General features: G+C 39.3%; 1 protein-coding gene across 4 annotated transcripts in view; it reads right to left on the bottom strand.

Moving 5' to 3' along the window:
• Nucleotides 1-25,483, bottom strand: part of sox5 (SRY-box transcription factor 5) — a 219,817-nt gene that overhangs the window by 182,024 nt on the left and 12,310 nt on the right. For 3 of the 4 annotated variants that reach the window (XM_089127334.1, XM_089127333.1, XM_089127336.1), the window contains exon 4: nt 16,517-16,636. The gene's annotated coding sequence lies outside the window, so the exon portion shown is untranslated. Of the gene's footprint in view, nt 1-16,516; nt 16,637-16,751; nt 16,861-25,483 lie in introns of those variants that run through there. The other variant, XM_089127335.1, reaches the window with a different exon arrangement.

Raw genomic sequence — 25,483 nt, 5'->3', positions numbered from 1 at the left:
CCCTCCAAAACTAATGTGGATGACAGCGCTGGTTACTCTTAATGAGGTTACCCATAATGAGTAATTGATTTCTCATTAATGAGTCATCAACAGTCGTGGGTTGCGTTCGTTTGGGCTTGTTAGTGGTTGGCACCCATAGCACAAAAGCTATGACCGCTTTATCATTAGTAAGTGATGTTGTTTATCTGCCTGTGTCCGAAATCGCCCCCTATACCATTAAATAGTGCACTGTTTGAGGGGACAGCCATTTGTAGCACGTCGGAAACCATAGACGACCATCGAGTGCACTCATTCAATCCTACAATGCACCGCAATAACGAGTATACAACTGATGTACACTCAATGGCTAGAGAATACCCATAATGCATTGTCTCATTGAATAAATTACCACATCTGACCAGTGGATGGCGCCCACAGCTGAATTTTCCATCCATTCATTGTCCAAATCGCTGGTCCAATGTGGGTACAACGTATGTTATACAGGTATAAATTCCTTTTTAATAGATTATTCAATTGTTTAATTAAGGTTTATATTAATCCATGAAAGGTTTCGAGATAAATCTTTTCATTACTACTGGAGCTGCCAGTTTGCTATAGTCAAATGATTTTTAAACAGCAAGCACAAACTACACCAAAGCACCAGCCTTTCCTGCGCACTCAGTGTCCGAATATTTATTCCAAGTAAATTATATTAGTGGACTAATGTAGGGAACTTGTGAATGACGGTAAATTAGGCAATTCTGAACATAGCTTCTTGTATGTCAATGCTATGGTAATCGCTGCTGTGTTTGAATGAGCGCTGTGGTGTCAGAAGCATGTAAAGGTGTTTTCACACCTGGCTCCAGCTCATGGTTACTACATGCCCTTTTAAAGGGGTGCCATATGCAGACTGCATGATGTGCGTATGCCCCACCACTCAAAACCAAGGGTTGCTTATTTTGGGCATGTTTTTTCAGACCAGGTTGCTTATTTTTCAAGTGAAACTTGGCAACACTGGTCATCAATATGTGATTAATAGAAGGTCAATGTGTTAAATGTTGGTACTGTAGAGTTAATAGACTATGTTTATTCTAAGTTTTGTTCTTGTTGCGCAAAACTTTCTACTGATCACCATTGCAGAGACATGGACATGGGCTCTGTGGGCATCCCTATGAGATTTGATAGACAGAAGGCCAGAAAGAAAGAACGATAAAGCAATAAATAGCCAGAATAGGCAGAACAAAAGATAATCAGATCAATAGAACAATGCATGGATGGACAAACAAATGGACTAATTTCAGGTTTTGCTGTATTCACTGCAAACAGCATCAGTGGACCAAACACTTATGATTTGCCCTGAGTTAATAATACTGTATGGAGAATGCTGGGGTCATTGCTTATCCATATGCATTTGTGTTCAAGTGTATCTCTATAGATAGGTCCTGTGACAGCTTCCATCCTGTCTCCTTAACCTTCCTGGACCAGCTCCGTGGCAGCTCTGAGGTTTAATCAATGCAATGGAAGTGACATTTAGGGCCAAATCAAATTAGGTGGAAATGGAGGCAAACGGCAGGACTACATTAAGTGCTGCCTGTATTAACACACAGGTCAGACACAGGATCTATCGCCACATGTTGGCCATCCGCCCATTTACGACACCCTGTACCACAGAATTTGCATCACGATTAAGCTCACTGACCCAGGACGCATACAGCACAATGACTAGAGTGAGATCTGCAGGAAAAATGGCGAATTAACACATGTATAGGAAATTGTCCATATACAGTATTGTTTCATAAAGCTATTCACACAGTATATGAAAATATTTTGTAACATTTAAATAATATACAACATATTTTATGTTTATATTATATTTATATCTAATAGAATAATATATTTGAAAAAGTATTTTAATATTTGTTTAGTATATTTCTTTTAATAATATGAAATCATGTTTAAAGATTGAAATAATTAATCAGCGGAAAATAGACATTGATCAACAATCTAACTCTTTATGGAGTTGAATAACCAGCAAGTATTGTGAAATTGATGGTTACTATATAAAAGTACTTATAAATTCTGGTCATACAGCACTATCTATTTTAAGTATAACCGTAGTTGTACTGTAAAACAGGACTGATCACCATATTCTGCGTCAACCTGTGACTGAAAACTACGTAAAACATTAGGAAGAAAGAACAGGTGACTTTAACCAAGCAATGAGGAATTACAGGATCGAGCATGTGCTCTCTTTCTCTCTCACACACACACACACACACAACGAGAGATGTTCTCTTTTTTTCTTTGTGTCTCACTTCAAAATCCACATGCAGGGCCAAAATACATGAAATATTCATAAAGCGAATAAAAGAGTGCTATCAAACATTCTGATTGTTCAGTGTCTCTGTCTCATGGGCATAAAAAAAAAGATCACTGGGTCAGGTCAGACTCGTAAAATAAATCACGGATGACAGGAAGAAAGCAGCCTGTAAACGTCCGACTCGGTCTCAATTTGCCTGATTGAAAACGGCCTGTCAGACCAAATACTGACATGCCAAATGGAATAAAACATTTAAAAAAAAAAAAAAAAATCATATAGGCTTCTGGTGGGCTACAAGAGAAAACGAAGAAGTTGAATGAACAGAAACAGAAGTAGTCTGAAAGTCCGGCTCAAGGGTACCAGACCCTCAGGCCCAAACTCGTGCTTAGGATTGAGTGTCTTACTTTGAAGGAATGCATGTCAAACTTCCTTCAGTCTCTCTCACTGCTAAAGAAATCCCACTGCATCCAATTGCAGAGAGACGGGAGGGTGTAGCGAGCGATAGAGTGGGGATGTAGCAATGCTGCTGCAGAGATACATATGTCTGCATCCTAAGGTAACAAGTAGAACTGCATGCCGTACTGACAGCTGTCAGTGTAACCTGTCTCAGATTCTCGTTACACACACGGCATGTCAATTAGAAGCCAGTTTGACCTGAGCAAGACTGATTAGATGCCTCATGTTTGCACCCTGAATGTCAGTTTGACCTAAACCTACTTCTGAAGAGATAACATGCCTGCTTCACTCACCTAAGCAAACAACAGGCATCAAGAACAACATCTAGTTTGTACTAGTAGTCGACCGTTGTTGTTGTTTTTTCTTTCAGTTTGCTGATGTTCAGAGGAGCATGGTGGCTGATTGCTGATATACAGTGCATGTATGATATGTGTTAAAACCATTTCACTACTTTAATCACATACTACCTTCTATGAAACACTGCCCGCCAAATTGATGTCAGCAATCCTTAATGCTAAAAATGATTTATGGGCAGAGAGATATATCTTTCAGGTAGTGAGGACTATGTGTGTGAAAAAAAATTAAAAATGCGATACTGTGAATATTTTTACAAACAAATTTATTGCTATTTAATTGATAAACAGTTTCTATTTGAAACGCTAAAATCCGTTTTAAAAGTACAGTATTTTCACTTTGCTTGTATGTGTGCTGCATTCCAGACAGAATATGTGTCCCACCATTACGTTCATTTAAGCTTTAGCTTCTTTTTTATGGACTTTTAGCTTGTTTCTCTTCTGTTACCCGTTTCCTTTGTTCTAGTTTCCCGCCACTAATCAGTCGCCAAGGACATTCATTTAATGAGCACACCTGTCTGAATTCTGTTCATTATCTCTGTGCATTTAAGTTCCTCATTGCAATCAGTTCATTTTCTGGTATTGTTTGCAACTGCATGAGTACTGTTAATAATCTTAATCTTCTTCATCATCATTGGACTAACCTGTGACAGAATACCAGACCATTAAAACTCATCAACTTAGCCAGTAAGAAGCTTTCTATCTTTAAGTACTCCTACAGAACCAACATCGATGATGAGACCATCAAGTCTTTTTATTGGATGTTGGTGAACTTTTACAGTCCCCTTGACTTACCAGACCTGGGAAAAGGAACCTAGAGAAGGGGGTTCCTCTGTTGTCTGCAGTGCGCATACCCACTGCTGATAGAAGCGTTGCTGACCACTGCAGAGCCTCTCATGGAAGGCAAGGAGCCTGAGCCCACCACAGAACTGGAGACCTTACTGACGGCCACCACAGACCCTGAGCCAAGAATGCTGGTTCTGCCCAGCTCCAAGACTTCATTGCTGTGGATAATACACCCACCCTGCCTCTCCCATCTCCTCTGCCCATATCAGTGACTCCTTCAGCCCGCCTGCACTGACGCTCTTCAGTCCCTCAGGTCCTCTATTGGAACTAGACTAAATTAGCTCCACCTCGGATCTTCTAGACACCAGCTCTGCCTTGGCTTCGTTTCGGGCAGCCATTCTCGTAATTTAACCTCTGCCCATCAACCAGTCATCTCTACCTGGGACTGTTCTCACGGCTCCACCTTGGTCAGACGTTGCTTTGCCTGAGCCCCTGTGTCGTCCCTCCACATTTTTGGCTCTGTCGGGCTCCGCCTTCACTCTGGATTTGGTCCTCGGTCGCCAAGCTCCACCTCATTGGCTCAGATCTCCAGATCTCTCAGCTCCATTGCTGGGGATCGGGCCACTAACTCCACTTTGGGTCCTCCCACAATCGATTCTGCCGTGGACCTATTTAACACCTGTGCACTGGGCTTCCACCTGTCATCTTGCCCTGGTTCCTTCCACCATCAGCTCCTCCAGGTGTCATCCCGCTGTCTGCTCCACCCCAGTTCCTCCTCAATAGTTCTGGTTCTTCTCCAGCCCCTCGTCGGTCTCCAGACCCCCACCCTCCCTATCCCTCTGTCGGTCTGTTACGATGCGAGGCTGCACCTTTCTGGAGGGGGGCGTTCTGTTTCCCATTATGCTCAGTTTAGCTTTAGTTTCTTTTTAATGAACTTTTAGTTTGTTTCTTATGTTATCCGTTTCCTTTGTTCTAGCTTCCCGCCACTTATCAGTTGTCATGGATATTTACGTAATGAGCACACCTGTCTGTATTTTGTTCATTATCTCTACGCATTTAAGTTCCTCCTTGCATTCAGTTTTGTCTCCCATTATTGTAGACTACCAGAATTTATTTTGTTTTAATAAAAATACTTCTATCTGAATTTTCATCGTCATTGGATTAAATGACAATGTGAGAGGTATGAAGTTGTAGCAGAGCTGGAAGAGAGGACTTGACTTTACCTGTATCTTGTCTGTAAATTTTTATACAAACACTTCTATAGATTTTTTTTTTATTGGACAATGGTAGATAACACTTGGGTTCTCAAAATGGTTGAATATCACAAGTTTGTACTTTCATTGAACACTAGACACAATCCAATACAATAAACATCCCATCTGGTGATGAAGCCATGTTTAACAGAATAGATCCCTTGAGCACAGCCGGGGCAATTTAATTCACAGAGGGCTGAGTTCAATGACCACAATGTCAGAAATAAATTCACTTTCTCAAGCAAAGAGCTCTTTTGTTCCACTCGAACAGTACAGAGGGCACCAGAGAAAATGCGTAAGATAAAGACTCTCTCATAATAGATAAGGTTCCTTTGACAGAAGCAGATTCGCCCTTGGCCCAAACGCCCTTTAATGAAAGCCTGTATTATGTCTGCATGAAGTCTCTTAAGGACAGAAGAGCAAGACTATAAGGAGCAGCAGGCCCCACAGGCACCACCTGAGGATGAGGTCACATCCACATTTACCCACAATCCCCAGCTGCAGGACACTGGGTGGGAGCGCAACGAGCAGTGGCCTTTCTGAAAACGACAGAATGCGGGGAGGGTGTGTTTGGTGGGGGCACCGGGAACAATACAACAAAGGAGTGAGAAAGAAAAAGGAAAAAGAGAAAGGTATGAGCAGACAAAAGTAAGAGCATTCATTAAAAGCCATCAGATTGTCTTCCTGTCCTATCAGCCAGCATCAAAACCATCCGCAATCTAGAGGGGAACTACAAAGTGGATCCTGGGGCCTACAGAAGTGAGGTTTTGATCAGACTAATTAAAAGCCATTTTGTTTTAAACAAACAGACACAACTCTAATTGGCTCTTTTCCATAAGAAAGGGAAGATGTTGAAAGTGAGAGAACGCACAGGGAAGATCAGAGGGACGCTCTCAGGCAGAGGGGCTCTCACTCACTCACACACACACACACACACACGTTTGATGAAACCACAGAGACAAAGAACAGGCACAAACACACACTCGTAGTGGCAAATACTGCCAAGCATTATATCTATAACAGCTAAAAGAATGTATGATCAAACTTTATGGAATAGCACATTATGTGCTTCATAAGCTACAGAGAATTCCCTTACAGTGGAATACAAACAGTGGTACAAAGCTGATCACATAATGTCCAGGGGGTTTCACATTTGCACTGTCACAGAACAAAGGCTTGGTTCTTGGTTGTGTTCAAATATTTCCTCTATTAATGCAGCTTAATATGCAGATATGACTATGAGAAAGACATTAATGGACTTATATCAAAGCATTTCTCTGATTGTTTAAACATCCTGACGTATCATTTTTCAATCGTTTTCTCAATTTCACGGTGAAACAAGTGGACAGAATTTATACACTTCAGTTTTAAAGGGAGTATCAATAATTTTAAAAAGGCCATAAAAAGAGAGGAAAATGTTTAAATTTAGCTCAACAAATTTGTATTTGTAATATACAGTACTATTATTAATATATTTTACTTTTTAATTTTTCAGGGTACAAAGTATTTTTTACAAACATAAATAGATACAAAAATAAAATAGCTTATAATAACTTATAATAAAAATATAACATGTACACCACATTGCACTTACAGTCTGAACTTTGCCATAGAAAAGTCTAAATTTATGTAATATATGGAGGTACTTGTACTGAACTTGAAGAATTTCATTATTTAATTTTTTTTTTCCTTCAGGACAATTGTATCATCTTGACATTCTTGACTTTATGCCCCCTCAACAACAACAACAACAACAACAAAAAAGATACAAATAAATAAATAAAGCAACATATCATTGACCCCCTTTGCTATTGTTTTTTGGATGCACTGGGTTCAGAGAGCAAAACTGTGGGAACAGCGAGTGCTTTTGCACACTTTGAGGACTTTCAGGGTAGGTCATCCTTTTACACTGACCTAAGACCAGTGTACTACATCCGAATCCTGACTGGAATCATTTAACATCAATGGGAGCGATGGTCTCAGACCAGTGTTCACGAGACACTCGCTATCAGATCTAAACCAGAGCTCGACCACTGCAACCGGCCAATGAGTATAGATCCGAAACACTCTCTTGGGACCTGAACGATGGCATACACGCTCACAGAAGCACACACACACACACACAGCAAAATAAACAGAACGACCCCCACGGGCATGTGAAAAATAAGCAAGGTTTCACAAAATACCAAAGTAGGTCATTGATTTATTGAGTGCAAAAATCCATAGTATTTTTCCCCTTTTCTCTGGTCTCCAATCTTCCCATAAAGTAGAAAGACGGGATCATAAACGCGAGGAAAAAAGTCGCTTGCACACAAAAAGATGACATTACATTAGTCACAGCTTCTCATATCCATATAACAATGTTCAGTTATCTATATGATAATAGAAGATGTCTGAAACCAAACAATATGAAGACACACACAATCATGTGGACATAAAAGCCCAAAGCCTCTAGACTAAATCATGTGCGCTGCAATCTGCTCAATAGATGCCTCACGACTTTGTTTGTTAGCTTGTTCTGGGTTGGAAGACAATAAACGCCTCGCGACAAAGACAGCCGTTCTCCTTTGTGCGCTGGCTGAGACATCAGTTCATGGATTGTGAGATTCAGTCACATTGATATGTATACGGTCTTATGGGAAGGACAATAACGGCCTCAAAACAGTAAAAAACAAAGTATGCACTGAAGATACAGATCTATATTTACCTACGGCCTCTATATGCAAATGGTTGTGTGAAATCAACCTGGCATGTTGTTCTCTTGTCGTCACTGGAATTCAAAATCAACAATGGTGTTCTGGAATATGCGTTTTCATAAGAGAGAGAAAATCCAATTTTCATGGCGCAAACACCTAATTGGAGTGGATTATTTGTGCCCTATTTGGCAGCGAGACAATAAAATGATGAATTCTTTGCTTTTAAAGTCTACATGTATCTTTGTCAAAAGTGTTAGGCCTGAGGCTTTTTAAGGTAGAAGTGTGGGAGTGGGAGGCAAATGCACATATTTCAAGACAAGAGACCACGGATTGAAGAATAAATGAAGACAACACAATAAAAGGATAAACGACAGAAGATGAAGATGAAGAGGTGGTTGACAAAGAAAGGCAGTGATGAAATATCAAACTTATTTTTACAACATTTGTTTGAAGTCCTAAAATGATATTTGCACCAATTGCCAAACTTAATTTTATTCATTGAGAAGGTTGAGACTGTTGATGTCCACAAAAGGAACAATTGAACAAAAGGTCATTTCAATTCATGAATAATTACCAAGATGAACATAGAGATGCACAATACCGGGTTCAGCCACAACATTAAAACCACTGATCACTGTGTAGTGAATAACATTGATTATATCACTGCAATGGCACCTGCCAAAGGGTGGGATATGTTAGGCAGTAAGAATAGTCAGTTCTTGAATTTCATGTGTCGGAAGCAGGAAAAATGTAGCCTGGCTGCGCCCGCCTACGCACTTCCGCTCAATTTCATTTTCCTTCAGTACTGCGTCTGGGACCGCTCCATATCCTTAGGTTTCCAGAAATCAATTTTTTGTAGGACCAATCAGCGAATAGAGGGAGTGGCTGAGAACGATGACGTTGATGTAGTGCGTCAGACTCAGTTTGAGTGCAGTAATGGCAGCGGAGAAAGACGTGAGAAAAGCTATTCGGTCCGTTGTTGGAAAAGAAACTGCCGAATATACAGAATTTAAAGCCGGATTGTTGTCGTCTCACCTCTTGTTGCACAACGGAGGACCAAGTGAAGGAGGCAGAAAGGTTGGAAGTTTGTGCTGGGCAGCTCGTGCACAATGACCGTGACATTTTGGACTTTAGCCTGGTGTTCGCGGTGTTCGGAAGCCCCGAGTCCTGGCTGCTAAACTATTGTTGAAGATCCGCTCAGGAGTCATGTCAGTCGCTCAGATTCCCAACAGTAAATTTACTGATTCTTGTGATGAATAGAACATTTTGAGCTCCTTTGTGCACTCGTACAAGAGGTTGGTGTGTCAGTTTTACATGTTGTAAATCATACAAATTGGTTGTGATTTAAAAAAAAAAAATGTCATAAATAAAAATTTGAAAACCCATACTTTGGAGACTATATTTGATTTTCAGTTTTAGATGTCAATGGTTAATTTGTTTTAATAAAAAAAACAACTAAATGCCATATAAAAATGTACAAACACATACTTTGAAGACCATAATTAAGGTAATTAAGAAACAAAAATACGTAATATGAAAAATTGTTGTTTATTACACATCTGCAGACAGACTGATCATTCACTGTAACTTACAGCATTGACTGAATAATCACTGTCCTTCATGTCAAATATACATTTCGAATTAATAATTGTTCCTAGATTAACAAAACCTGCAGCTCTCGTTGACTGAAATCCTATTGTAAATTTAATCCTCTGATCATTCGGAGTTCGGACTTGTTGTATCTTTTACTGTCTATGGTTGTTTCCAGCCGTTTCGGCGCATGACATACGTCACTCACGACCACACATTAGCGATTGGCTATGGCAGATCGTGAGTGACTCTGGGCAGATCCAATAGATTTGAACTTTAATAGTGAACCCGCCTACAAGGAAGGAAACATTTCTCAATTGAGGGAGGCCAGACTCTCTGTACAAATGAAATGTATGTACGAGAGTCTGGTAGAACCAGGCTAGGAAAAAATGGGCAAACGAAAAGATACTAGTGACTTTGAAAAAGGCCAAATAATGGCTAGATGACTGGGTCAGAGAGCATCTCCAAGATGGCAAGTCTTGTGGGGTGTTCCCAGCATGCAGTGTTTAGTACCTACCAAAGAAGGGACAAGGGGTGAACTGATGTCAGGGTCATGGACTGTGGCTCAAATTGCTGAAAAACTTAATGTGGCTCATGATAGAATGGTGCCAGACCAAACAGTGCATCGCAGTTTGTGGTGTATGGGGCTTCGTAGCTGCATACGGTAAGAGAGCCAATGGTCCAGCACCGAAAGCACCTACAATGGGCACATGAGCATCAGAACTGGACCATATGGTGCAATGGAAGAAGGCTGCCTGGTCTGATGAATCACAATTTATTTTAAAAATCAGGTGAATGGTCGGTGCGTGTGCATTTTTTATCTAGGCACTATGGGAAGGCCAGTAACTATTGGCATACCAGATAGTTTTTTATTTTATTTTTATCAATACATCCCTACAAACCTTTCGGTATAACTTGCACAGATGATTCAAGCACAATAAGACCAGGAACGATTTTGATATTTAAGGCATATGTCCACACAGAGCCAAAGAGAAGGTTCAGAGCGCAGGGTCAGACAGATCACAAAGCATCTTCAACAGACAGGGAACACAGAACCTCCCTCCCCATGATCACCACCAGCACTGGGGATCTAATCAGCAATTTTCTCATCCATACGAAGCAAACAGAACTATACCGTTCCTCCCTGTATCTTCATTCTTCTCCGCCCTGTCCGTGGCTTTCTTTCAGACTAGATTCAGGTCAACAGCAACAAACACAGAGAGTGTCCTTTCATCAGGCATTGTTTGGCTTGTGTCTTTCACACTAGGGAAACACAATCAGCGGGTAAGAAGAAAGACAAGGGAGACAGAGAGAGACCACAAAGGGAGCTGATTTTTCTCTTGGCTCATAAAATGTATTATTAATCCAATTTTTTACATGAGCCCTTAAATTTGGCTCAACAGGGGAGGGGAGGGGGGGGTAACTGGATTGAGCAAATTAATGAGGTAAACGTAATGATCTGAGATGATCAAAGGCAATCGGTGTTGAGCAAGTACAGGCCACCAATTAAGAAAATAAGCTCAGGAACGGACTTAAATATGCACCACGGCAAACGATGAAAGACAGGGTCGGTGGGAACGTACTAATTTCCCTAAACGAAATTGTTGAGTTATGCGGCAAGATGACTCAGAGTGTGGTGGTTAAGGACAGGGAATAGAGGAGGAACGCAGAAACCTTGAAATCCAACAAGACCACGAGAACAATCAGTTTTGAAAAAGAAACAAATGAGATGAGTTGCTATTCAGCAAACTCTTTTGAGCAAAACGCTGGTGTGTCGCAAATCCGACACCACAAAACAGAGGAAAAATGAATAAACGAACAGATCAATTAATTGAACTACCGGTAAGTCTTTGTGAAATTTTAAAAATGTTCATGGCCTTTGTGATAAAGAGCATCAACTCTTGACGTACATTCAGGAACACTTGCATTCAAATGACAAATGCTCGTCATTATTATTCAGCGTGATAAAAGCCTACCCTCTCATTTATCCTTGATTTATCAAAGTGTCAAGGCAACCCAGCCCTCACATCCACTTTCAACAGCGGACCATTCAAATGTTTCTGTGTGATAGAGGGGCACTGTCACCAAACACTGTGTCCATCGCAAACATTTTAAGAAAAGCTATTTTCATCCTCCAACACATACTGATTCTCATGGAGTTTACTTATGATGACCAATCAAAAGACAAACAGTTTTGGATAGCCAGATTTAAAGGGCATATGGTCTGGTCGACATTACTGCCATTCACTTGAGACCATCTGACCGACATGTAAAGTAACCAACCATAGTTTGTTTTGCTTTCAAGGGCAGGTTTATCCACAATAGAAAACGACAGAAAAATTATGCATCTCCTGAAGTAAAAAGCGCAATTTTACAGACATAACAAAACATAACCAGGAGTCTATGAATCCATTATTATTTCGAACAATTTTGTAAGTTGGCCTCTAGTCAAAAACCCCACATAATGGCATCAAAAAGGGTTAAATTACTGGATTAAAACCATTTGTATTTCCAATTTACCTATTTATTTGTTTGTTTATATATACACATACTCAACTGTTCAAAAGTTTGGGACCACTATGATTTTATAAAAAATAAAATCAATACTTTAATTCAGCAAGGATGGATTATATAAATAAAGACATTTGTATTTTTATGCTTTCTTATTTCTATATCATGATAATAAAGACTGGATTGATGGGATGGCTGTTAAAATAAATGACATTTTAAAAGCAGTTCCTTTCGATCGTAAATTTTCTTCACCAAAATTACTATTTTTAATGCATTTTTGATTCCTTGAACATATTTCACAGACTTTTCCAGCTTTCTGGATTCTGGATATTTGCATGTCCCAGAATAGCTCATTTATTCAGAAGGGCTGAGAGAGGGCAGGGGAGGGGACACGCAGCTGACCTGCCACACAACTAGAACTGCCAGGAATGGTCCTCAGATCCCGTCCAACTAACTCAAACACTGGACCCCACTAGAAAGAGTTCAGCAAGCACTAAGAACCAATAAGCACACGGCACAGATGCAAGCGTATCCAATCAGAGAGACCCGTACGAGCCCCCAAACTAGAGCAGGGAGCACGAGCATCATGTGCAGCTGTGCAGATGTCCGGCCTAAAGCCACCAGAGCAATGGCCCGAACACATGGCCAATGCTTCACTTCTGGGCTGCCTGCACAATCTGAGCCCAGAAACTCAGTTACTTTGTTCTCGTTGAGTTTTTTTTTTTTTTTTTCACCCCTCATGATAATGACTACCTGTCCCAGATTCTGTGGTTATGAGAAGAATCACATCAGTTGTATGTCAAAACACAACAACAACGCGCTTGGCAGACAGTTCGCCAGAGAAGAGCAGCGGGGAGAGATATCTCTCAATTTGCCAACAATTAAATATTTCATGGTTTCGTAAAGAAACTTAGTGTCTTTCATCCATTCTAATCCTGACCTCAAAATTGGGGTATTTTGGTTCCCAATCTATTTCTGCCGTTCTATAAGCCAGCTTCTGCGTGGTTAAGTAGAGACAATGTTAAGACAAGCCTTTTAAGCCCATTAGCCTTATAATTCATATGTCTTGGCAAATGTTATTTAGCGTAGTCCAAGATCTGCTAGCACTATCTTCCTGCTGGCTTGTTGGAGCAGGAAAGATGGAGAAAGAGAGTAAGAAAGAGAGGTGGGAGGAAGTGCATGGTGAAGAGAGAGAGAGAGAGAGAGAGAGAGAGAGAGGGAGAAATAGAAAAGGAAAAGTATGCTCTTGCAGGCCGCCACATGTCGAAGAATTTGTTTACCGTTTCCTGTCCTGTGATCAACACAGTTCAAACGGACAACAGAGATATGGTAGGCGAAAAGGATTCTGATCTGTTTCTCTGTTCCTGAGGGTCAACGTACCTTTAAAGGGACAGTTCACCCAAAAAAACGAAAACGATTTTTTTTTTTTAGTGATTAACGACCCAATGCTAAGACTTAAACGATTCAGGTCACTTTTATGACACTTTTAGGGGCCACTTTCACTACACGTTTTTGCTTTTAAAAACTTACGACGCAAGGCAGTGGAACGGAAAAAAACGCAAGTTGTAGAGACGGGTTTTTTAAAAGCTGAATTTCTTTTAACTCGAGTGCTGCATTTTGTTTCATGCGCGAGATACTGAAAAAGATGCAATATGAGAGTGCAAAAGTCAAACGTGTCCATCTAGTGCATGTTTTCATATATAAGCCAAAAGTGAAGCCAAAACGCCTTGATCGCCCCCCTGGTGGCCGGTCCTAGTATAGGTCATAAACCCAGCCTACCCATGTTATTCAACGGGACGTGAGACCAGCTAAACAATTAAATTACACTTCACATATCCTTTTTCCAAAGATAGTTTCTGTCATTTACTGTAGTTTTTATCACGTTGATGTACTTTCAAGAGTTTGTTTTTAAAATAGTTATTTGATGCTATAAAAACGGTGCTGTGACATCATGATTGACAGGTTCTCTGTGCAAAGTAGTCACTGAAGCACCAACCCTTTTTTTCATAATTTTGACTCTGTGGTTAGTAGTTTTATTTACCTTATTTTAACGAGGTACTGCAATCAGCAGACACCATTGGAGAGGAACGGAGCAGACAGAGGCCACTTAAGAAAAGTGCAGGGCGTGTGCTTGTGATTGATTCTGCAAGAGTGAGGGCGGGGCCTTTACTTCCTGCGCATGTCTGGTCCCGAAAATGCAAGTGTGCAGACTCAAGTCCTAAGACATCAGCGCCATATCGGGACATTGGCAGCTTCAGTTCTCTCCGATGGAAAAGAGCGAAGTGGCGTCGGCCATCTTTTTTACAGTCTATGATATAAGCGATGGAAAAGCAGCACACTGAAAGGAAAAAAAATGGGGAAAGGATGGTTTCCAGTCCCCATGAAATGGAATAGATATGAGCAGCAGAGCACATGGAGCACACAGGTTTTCAAAACTTCTCTTTTTGAGTTCTACGGAAGAAGGAAAGTTATGTTGGTACTGAAATGAAGATAACTTAAGGACAATATAACCTGCCTTACGAAAATGAACTTGATGACGCATTTAAAAAAAGAAAAAAACAGAAAATGAGCTAAAGAAAAAAGAACCCCAGAAAGAACTAAAATTTTTCTCGACCTATCAGTTTTTTAAATCTTTTTTATTGAGTTACACTCAGTCACACGGCCATGATTTTGTTCTTTTGAGAGTCAGTTTAGTAGTGGCCTCTGGGATAAGGACTATATGGTCTATAATCCAGCTGTGCCGGAGAGATGTATTATTCACAGAACTGGTTAAGAGATAATCTGTAGAGCAATGTGAATTTATTTATCTGAATGACAAGAGTAAATGAGAGAGAGAGAGAGAGAGAGAGAGAGCGAGAGAGAGAGAGAGAGAGAGAGAGAGCACGTGCACAGTAATTTTTCTCTCCCTCCCAGCAATCGGAAACCAATCCCTGATTCTGCGTGGAGATATGGAGAAACTCTGCGACTAACACAGCTTAAAATAACTCTTATGACATGATATTTAAAAAAAAAAAATGTTTCTATTTTTTCAATGGAAGTTTCTGTTGGAGTTCTGCTGTTAAAAACACCAACATAAAAATATAGCCTAATGTCTGGTTATGTTATCAGAGAAGGATTCAATTCAAAACAAAGTTAACGGGTTCTGAATGAAGAAACAAAACTGTTACATATAAGAGACTGATATTGGAGAAAAATAATAATAATAAAAAAAGTCATTATGCAAATTATGAGGCAAGGCTTTGTGGGTAATAGCCAAAACTCACTCACAAAGTGTTAATAAAACATTTGCCAAAACCAGAACAGCCTTTGTGCTTTCAACGTGACCCCACTAAAAAGAGAAAATTAATTCTAACAAAACAAAAAGCATGATGAATTTCCATCAGAGTTCATTGGAACTTTTTTTCTTTTTTGCTTGTTAAACCCTTGTCCTTCTATTACATTGCATTTCATTCCTATAATAAATAATATAAATCACACTAGTTGATTATATGACTACTTTATCACAACGTTTATGAATTTGTGAACACTGAAATCAATCACCAGCGTATCAAAGTCAACCCAGTAATATATGACTGACTTGAGCAAATTACTTCTCTCCTCTCAACAGAAGTCAGCGTTAATTTTTCATAAGATTTATGTGTGAACTCAACAGCTGGATTTTATGGTGGAGTTACAAAAAGATCCATCAAAATGTTTAAAATCGTACCTTTTCTTTGCAAGTCATATTTGGGAGTACAAAAATAAGAAGTCGAGTTTGAGAAGTTTTAGAAGTCAAACAATATTCATCTCTTATTTAAATGTCAAAGTGCCTCTAATGTAAAATTAGGAAAAATATATTTCCCAAATTATGATTAAGTGCTTTTCAAACAATTCAGAGATGTGTTTGCAATGATACACCAATTAACAGAAGAAACCACAACTTACTTTTCAATATATGTGAAAGTTTACTATAAATAGGCTATACAATTCCTATAAATAAAATTAGCTATTTCTGTTCATATTAAGTAGTTTCATTTTTTCTTCGGTTTTAAAACTTATTCAACTATATTTTAGCCTTACAACTTTATAAATACATTGTTTAAGTTTACTTTGATTCTTTTTTTTACATTGTCTCCAAAAATAGTGCACATTTCACAAACTCTTCAAAGATGTGTAAGAGACTAATTTAAAGTTTGGGTGAAAGAATAGCAAGGATATTACCCATCTGTGCACATTTTCAGCACAGCAGCTAAATATATAAATCTGTAAAGAGCTGGTGAGGATATCGTGAAACTGGCAGTGGCAGCATTTGGAGTGAGATCTGCAGCGGTTTGAGGCAGGAATGATCGAGAGTCGGGTTGCTAATGATTGGAGGGCAACACGCTCTAATCCCAGCTGGATTACTCTGACTATGGAATAGGGGAAGATCTCAATAGCGGTCTGAGAGAGGGAAAGATCGCGGAGCTCCTGCCCGTTAACGACGCTCAACGACATGCAGTCACGCAAGCCGAGGCTCCGCGCGCTCTCATACTGACCACATAAACACACGCACACATTACAACTTTAAGTTCAATGCGGTCTCGAATCACTCACCTAGTGTTGTTTACGGCTTCGTCCACGTGTCTCGAAGGAAAACGACCCTCCGGGAGAGGTAAACAGGGTCGGGATGTTTTATTTGCGCTGGTCTCTCAAGGACGAGGTGAAATCCCAGGGCTGGTCACACACAAACAACAACGCCAGAGCAAATTACAAAAGGCAAAGACTTGGGGGAGGAGAAGTCAATTTGTGTCGTGTTCTAAACAACAGGCTCTGAGCCAAGAGTGGTTACCTTAAACGCCAATGCTCGGCTGAGCAATGCAAATGTGTCAAAACTGGACCATTTAAATCCAAAACACTGGGCTTGGCTAAAGCGCATGCAGTTCAAAGCAGTTAATGTGCGCGCGCTCTCTGGGCTACCTGAAGCGCATCGCGAGCTACAGGCGACAGCACACGTCTGTACTCTGAATATAATTCTCGTTCATAAGTTTCTCGTTCAGGTAATGTCAAATATGTCCTGCTAAACTAGATCGCTGCAGACACGCAAAGACTGCATTTGGGACGTGTACTTTTGAGTGAGCGCAGAGTTCAATTTTGACACTTTCTTATTCATTCACAATTGTAGCGGCTCTTGAACGCCTCTTGGGGTCTTATCAGCGCGAGCCCCCTTTAGGTGCCTTATAGGCTATTAAGGCGCAAACGTCAATAACCGTCATGTCATCTTTCTTCGCGAGCAACACTAACGCGTGAACCTCTCGATTCTGGCTAAAATGACAGTCAGAAGTGTGTGTAAATGCATTATACATAACCTGTGTGCCGGTGGCGCAGGGATGCGCACAGGTGTTCATCGCGCGCCCGTCATTAGCTTGTGCACTAGCAGTTTCCCACATGCGACCTGTTTTAATTTACTTGTCAAGTCACGAGCCAGGGCATCTCTATTACACACAACACGCTGGTGTTTTCTAGATGTTTTGGACTGTGCTTAAAATGTGCGTTGCCTATCAATAAATATGATGCAGCTGATAATAGCTATTTATATTGATTAATAGCCAAATTTATGTAGGCTAATAGTGGGCTATACATAAAATGCTACTTATTCAATTTAATAGGAACCAAAACTAGCCACTTACTGAAATGGCCATGAGACAAGACATTTCCTTTATGCATTTTTGATTCCTAAAATGAAATTTGCTACCGATTTGATTTCATCTAGCCTATCCAAACAAACCGTGAATTATTCAATAAGATCTGCATTTAATGGAATTTATTATTTGAGTGAAACATTAAATTTCATGGAGCTTTTGTTCAGGTTTATTCAATTATTCAAAAGTGATACATTCTAGCCTCTTTGTCTTATTTGTGGAGTTAAAATAGACGCTTCACAAATGATTTTCAAGCTTTGTGACTGCCTTTCAAACTAGTGCTGCTTCCCCACCACTAGTTATCACAGAACAAGAGTTGGTCGATTAGACGCGTAAAGTTTGTTTGACGTAGCGTAGGCTATTCTGGCAGAAGTTGGACGCGCGCATCAAGTAGCCTATGCGTGCACGCGCATATTCAGGTTCCTTTGCGCGCGCCACCGAACACGCACATAAAGCATCAAAGTTTGAACGGGCTCTTCTCTTCTGTAATAAAATACATAAGATATATCCGACAAGTACGTTGACTCTTGTTATTTCATTGATAATAGGCTAGGCGTCATCTGTAATCGAGAAACCCACTGAAAAAAAAAAAACAATTTCCCTCAAATTGCTATCAAACAACTTGAACACGGACAGTTTAGCATGTAGAGCTTTTAAAAGTGGATAAACATTTATTTTGTGTAGTAAGCTATTTCATTTTACGTTTAAGGCGCATATTGGTATTCAAACATAGGCTAAAACAGACTGGTTGTTAATAATTTCCAATTGAAATGTCATTATTGTTGTTAAAGGAAAGCCATAAAGCGAGGAATTTTCGTTATGTTGTTGGCCTTATAAACCAATAATGAAGCGACTTCTGGGGAAATTGGTTAAGGTCAATTATTCAGGGTGAAAACACGGCACAAGTCAAATAGCTAAAGCTCACGGTGATAAATTATAGCAGAATATTAAACAACCTAATGCTTAATCTTTACATAGTCCTTTGATGAGAGGAAAATTATAGCGTTTTGATTTTTCTCTTGCCCCATTAATAAGCCATATCTAATCTACTGCATATTCTATTTTATGATACACGAATGTGTATTTATAACATAACATGTAAGACATGGGTACAGCATGTAAATCACATTGAGCGGCTTGAGAGGATATTTTTGCACAGACTTCAATGCTCAAAAATAGTCATAACCGACCTCTAGCGGAGGATAAGTCTTATTGCAAGCCGGTAGAGTATTAATTATTCATTGACAGTCAAACTGCAGGACTTTTTCCCTTTCTCATGCACAATCATGTATTGCCACATCCGTCTGTTCTGTTCTATTCTAAGCAAAAGAATGAAGGAAACAGTATCAAACGATATGCAAAGTTATGCATCCTGCGTCCTGTTCAAGCTAAACCATATCTGCGCTTTCCATCCGAGAAACTGCCCAGAACTAATCCTTCAGGTTCTTTCAGTCACTGACATCCTCCATTAACTGTTCAGATTCATTTTACTGGCTGTAACAAAAACTTGGAGCTATTGGATTTTACATAAAGCCATCTATTGTTACAAAAAAATATATAGGCCTATAATAATAAAAGCATAAGTTATTAAAAAAAAGAAGAAAAATTAATTAAAAAAAATGTTTTAATTAATTCCTTTGGAAAGCAACTATGTACCATTTAGCTATTAATATGTAAACTTTACATAATAATATGTGCCTTCAAGATACTAAAATGCCCCTACTATGATCAATACGTTACAAAAGTGTACCTCTTTAAAAAATGCTTAAGTAAAAAAAAAAAAAAATGTAACTGTTCTTATGTGCAGTAATGTGTAAAATGTATGAGATTATAATTAAAATATAAATGTATATTGAAATACATTTATAGAAAAATATTGTTACAATTAAGCCAGATTATGAATCGCTCTATATATATATTAGTCATCAAGTAGATTGATACATAACAATAAATAGGTTGGTACATTAACACTGCTTATTTTAATGACATACAGTTATCAAAATGTCATCATTTAATGCTTATTGTCACTGTATTTTTTGCAGTAAAGTTCTAGTGGGAAGAGCTGCCAGATTTTTACTATAAAAATTGACAGTGTAAGATTAAAAAGTATTATGATCACCTCATAAAAGATAGTCCAGCTTTCATGCATTTGATGATATTTTCCATACAGTGTCACTGAACGCACATAAACAGCACAAAAGGTGGCCAGTTCAGCAAGTGAATCCAGCAAATTAACAATTTTTTGTCTCACATTGTTATAAATGCACTTGCTGCAATGTTCATTTTGGGGGGTCATTATTGGATTCTCATTATTATTTGTTGTGGTTTAAAGTCTTGCGAGTTTTGGGAGCCTTATTTGTCTTCACAGAAGATAAGATGGGAATTTGGTAATCTTCCAGTCTGCTTTTCTTCTATATCTAAATAGCCTATCTGTGTTATAAGCACAGTGATTAATGCTGAAGGGATTTAGAGAGGAGGATACAAATGCAGACAGTCTCTCATCACCCCATCAAACAGCCAGGGAGATGTTTAATATATGTGTGTATTTGGTCTCCAGCTTACAGCTGTCTGCTTAAAGCTTTATTACTAAAGAATCATTTGGAGGGGGGAAGAGAAAGCATCTCTTGATAGAGTGAGTGACTAATAACTAAAGCCGACAGCGAGCCCAAAAAACTCGCTTTCTCTCTCTCGCACATGCAAGCGCACACACTGGGCAAGTGACAAGACCGCTCTGTGCGCACAACAGAGAAGTAAAAATGTGACATATTCTCACTGGCGGTGGGATAAAACTCAATCAACTTAAACCGTCTTCCCTCAGACAAAATTAGATATGCAACAACACACACAAGTGTATGCAAACTTAAGGTGATCCTCCACAAACTGAACCAATCCATCTCATGCGGTGTCCAGTATTTAGCCACGACCGTCATCAACGGCTTAGGAATGTGCTAATAATGCCGTGAGGGAAGCGACTGCCACCACTAAAACGATACCTCACCTCTCCAGGTAAAACAGCAGCCCCACAACCCTGCGTGCTGCATCAGGGAGCAGCAGAGACAGAGAGACAGATTGTGTGAGAGTTCTGTCTAATCCCCATAAGCATCAAGGCAGCAGCTGCCGTGTACAGAAGAGAGAGGGGGGGGGGGGGGGGATAAGGGGGTAACCTTTTTCATCATTCAGTCCTGTTGCAAACGTACAAAACAGAGAGCTAAATTTTGAGAGGCAACGCAAATGCTTATTTTATAATTCTTTACAAATAATAATAATAATAATTCACAAAAAAAGTCTGTGAATGCTTGTAAAAATATTATATATATATATATATATATATATATATGTATAGTTATTTTAAATTATTATCTAATAATTTAAAATAACTATATAATAATAATAATAATAATAATAATAACTATAATAATAATAATAATTATTATATATTTTTTTTATTACTGTAAGTCCCAAGCATCTGAGAGTAGTGACAATTCTTGTTTTAAATTAAGTAATTTTATTTGTTACATTTATTAACATTATTATTATTATTGGGACTTTGCAAAGCTCTGGGCTTCTATAAAATAATAAAAATAAATAAATAATTAAAATGAATAAAGTAAATATGATAAATATATCTATATCTAATATAGATATATATGTAAATATGATAAATATATCTATATCTATATATATATATCTAAATATATCCGTTTTTCTTATTTTTATATCATAATGTTTCTTTTCGAGTTTTCAAAATCGTAAAACATTTAGCTTATATCCAGGTTTAGAATACATTTTAAAATAGATTTTCAATGTGATCTCATGGCTTTGTGAACCCACTGAATGTTCTATTACCCCTTTTCCACCAGAATGATTTGCGTCCAGTCGCAAACTGACCTTGTGTTTCCACAGGCTTGAGGAACGAACGTCGACTATGTGTTGTTTACCTGACTATAACCGGTTTTAAAAAATATGTATTGCACATCCCAGTGTTTGTGCAGGCAGTGTGGCATTTCTGTATTGGTGTTTAGATGTATAGAGCAAGGCCAACAATATTTCTCATTATGCCAGTATTTCTCTGACCGTTCGAGACCAGCAAGCTTTAGGGCTTGAGTTGAACCGATCTTTCCGACCCGGAGCCCCCCTTTCTGCATTGGAAATGCGCGGAACGGTTCAAGAGCGGACAAAGGAAGCGTGAAGGTAGAAAAGGGGTATATGTGATCTCGCCTTGACCCCAAGGGGGTCTGTGAACCCCTGTGAATAGCTGGGATAGCCTTTGTGTGTAGAATTTACAGAACTGTACCGCCTATACATAGCAAGATAACAAGCGGTGGCTGTAGGTTGTGTTGGTTCAAAATCTTTCAGGCCCAATCCAGTCTATCAACAATCCGCCAACAAGTCTAGTGTACCCAATCTTTGAAACAGAACATGACAATGGAACAATTGAAGCATAGTGTGATTCTGTAGACATCTGATAACTTCCACCCCATGTGATAAAGTGAAAACCCCCGGATAAACAACTCCGTTTATGAACTGGACACGTTCTGAGCGAGCTGGGGTTTTTTGTCGCGATCTGTTTTTGTTTGTGCTCCTCGGCGCCGCGGTCTCGTCAATCTTTCACTGTTCAAGCTGTTTAAAGGTGGACGATTTATGGTTATCCAGGCATGGCAGACGGAGCTGAGGTCACACCATATCAGCCAGCGACAATGGCTATTGTTTGTGCGCTCAACAGGAAGTGGCTGTGTGGGACTTCCTGCGGCTGATACCTAGAATTGGCAGCCGGGCAGCTCCGTGGCCGATCACATTGTTCCAGGTAGGATCTCATGGTAATGTTGGTCCCTTGAGACCGCGTGTTTTCCACCAAAGTGGCCCAGTCCCACAGCCTTAATATAGAGCTGAATACAGTCCCGTCCAATCCAATCCAATATGGTCTCCAAGAGTGACAAACAGAGAGAGGTACAACACAAACATGAAAGCATCCAGATGAATCCAGAAAGACATTTTTTCTCTTTAAGATTGTATATGTACGTATGTACATACAATATTTGCGCGTGTTGCTGTTTATGTCAACCTGTTGACACAATTTTTTTTTGTGCATCTACAGTACGTTATAAGAAAACTTTGATCATTCCTTTCAAAAGAAACTATATTCACCATATTTTCCCCTTTAATAATGCAACATTCCTCAGCGACAAGACCCTTTGACCACTAAAGTGTGTTCTCGAACGCCAGGGTTTTTGTTGGCTGATTGCAGCTTTCACACCCACATTAGCTGCAACATGCAGTTGTTTGGCGGATCCACTCGAGAACAAATGCCTTGGAATTTTCTGCAATAACCCCTGTCCAAAGCCATCCTGGAGGGCTATCGCAGAGGTGCTCGGAGACATATTTACTCTCATTCCTGCAGCGGGGCCCAGTTCTTCACAACAGCACCTTTTGTGGCAAGCATTTTTCTATTAACCTTTAAAGAATGGAAGAGGATACAGAGAATAGGGAAAACAGAACGTGTTGGCGGGTAGTGTTAACGCTGTGCGACAGATGTGCAGATGGTGTGTTACAGTAAGAGATCAAGGCGAGAGAGAGAGAGAGAGAGCTTTTATATGCCACTCAAACGTTCCTCGTGCCTTTAAAACTCCTCCAACTCAGATTCGGCTCACCAGACCAACTGATATTGGGCGCTGGAGATCTAACGCTCGAGTGTGGCCATATTGACGACCGTTTGTTCTCGATAAGAGCGCAATCTTAATGAGAGGAATCAGGCCCTTTGCTAAAAAAAAAACAAAAGTAGACGTGTTAGTCTGACAAAGGCCTCATGTGGGAGACATTTTACCCCACCGCCACATTCTACTGACGAAAAAAAAAGCCATTCGGCTGATTCATTCGACACCGAGAATGGAATATTTATCAGTCAAAAGCATCCACATCTGTTGATTAGTCGTGAGTCACTCAGCTTTGACTATATATAGTATTGCATCTGACATTTCCTAGCGTAAACATTCATTGGGTTTGTTTGTCATACCTCTAGTCTAAATGGGGGAGAGCACTTATGAGGCAGACTGTCCTTCTTCTCCCTTTGGGACAACTGCCAAGTGGATGGAACTAAATATGGCTGGCTGCTGTCACAGTAATTCAGTTATGGGTGTATTAACATACAATGGTTGTGATTCATTTAAGAAAGCCTTAACTGAGCAAATATGCATCATTCACTTGTGTTTTCACTCATAAATGTTGAGATTTCTAAACTGGTCTCTGAATAGTGATGAGCATTTATTTAAAGAGAACTCTTCAGAAAGATGCAACCGGCTCAGGTTAGTTAGTTGCAAGCATGTCTAGGTAAGAAAATAAATCATAAACGTCTTACTTATCCATCTTACACAAGTTCTGTGGGGGAATAAAATTGATATTCTGGTGTTTTCATCCTTCCAGTCTTTTCTGTTTCAAGATGCTATTATAATAGAGTATTAATATAGAGTATTTATAACAAGATTTGTAGTTTCTGAAGAAGTTTAAGTGGTGCTCGCTAGAGTGATTGCTTTTATGGTTGTTGGCTGGCCCATCAAAGAAGTTTCTATGATTACATTTCTGCTCATAGACTTATGATACGGTATATATCTTGCTGAATGTCTCTTGCTAAGGTTTAAAAAAAGCCACATTGTAAAATATAAAAATAAAATAAAAGGGATCTTAAAACATATATTTTATATCATTTCATGCAAGGTCCTGTTGAAGATTTGTTATGCAGCTTCTTCAGGAAATAAATAAATAAACATTTTATGAATTATTTTGAAATAATAGTGTTCTATTTTATATTTTATCATTATTATTTTAAAAACGAATTAACAAATTAACCGGTCAAACCTGCAACTACACCATTTCTGATTAGAGCCCGAACGATATAGGATTTTGAAGGTCTATATCGATACAAATATTTGTTGGTTTTAAAATCCGATATATCGACCGTTTTTTTTTTGTTTTGTTTTTTTCCAGAAACGAGCAACAAAACATAAAAATATTTCCCTAACATTAGCTAAAATAATACTAAAATAATATGATAATGCATTTTAAAAAGAAACTTTAATGTTTCTTTTATTGTCGCAACAGGACAGAGGAACCAAAGCTCATTAATGTTAACGTTAGCGGTCTTCCACTGACGATAGTGGCATTAGCTAGCTTTGTGGTTAGCTAGTCTATGATGAACCATAATTTAGCAATGGATAACGTCATACTGCAAATTGTAAAATATCCATTTTCAATATAACAGGCCAAGGAGAGATGATGTGTCTCATTGCTATAACTGCCACATGCTATTAAAGAAATACTTCAGTCACATTGTCAAAAGTTTAAAGCACAGTCAGTCAACTACACTGCGTAATTATTACTAGCTAATTCCGCTTCACTCTCGGCTTATTTAACAGCAGCAAAGCTGGACATGATAGTCACAAATTTTGCAATTTTGTTCACAAATTAATATTGTAAATTTTGTAATTATCGGCAGGTAATATTGGCCTACCGATAAATCGGTCTGGCTCTATTTCTGATGTATCATTCCCATCAGTATTACATGCAACATTGAAACAGTATTGAACGTGATTCGTGCCAGAATTGAATCCAGAGGTGCGTTACAAATTATGCCTGATGTAAACTCAAGGGTCGCCACTCAACTTTTCTGAATGAGCAATAGCTGAATTTTGCCTCAGTATATTAATAGTTGTTGTCAGTAAATGTAAGAGGCCTGGGAGGATGTGGAAATGTTGTGTATTTGGGCTGAGGCCTGTGTCAGTCTCTGGCTGGGTCTCTGTGAGTCAGGCGGGCTGCTGTTGGGGGGCATGGAAGAGCTTCTGCAGCGGGCCGCCCAGGCCCTGAAAGAGCTCTTTGTGTCCGTTCTATTTTC

This window comes from Pimephales promelas, chromosome 24, assembly GCF_988280905.1.
Source record: "Pimephales promelas chromosome 24, fPimPro1.hap1.1, whole genome shotgun sequence".
NCBI lineage: Eukaryota > Metazoa > Chordata > Actinopteri > Cypriniformes > Leuciscidae > Pimephales > Pimephales promelas.
The sequence above is the reverse complement of the archived record's forward strand: the minus strand, read 5'-3'. Positions and strand labels throughout refer to the sequence as shown.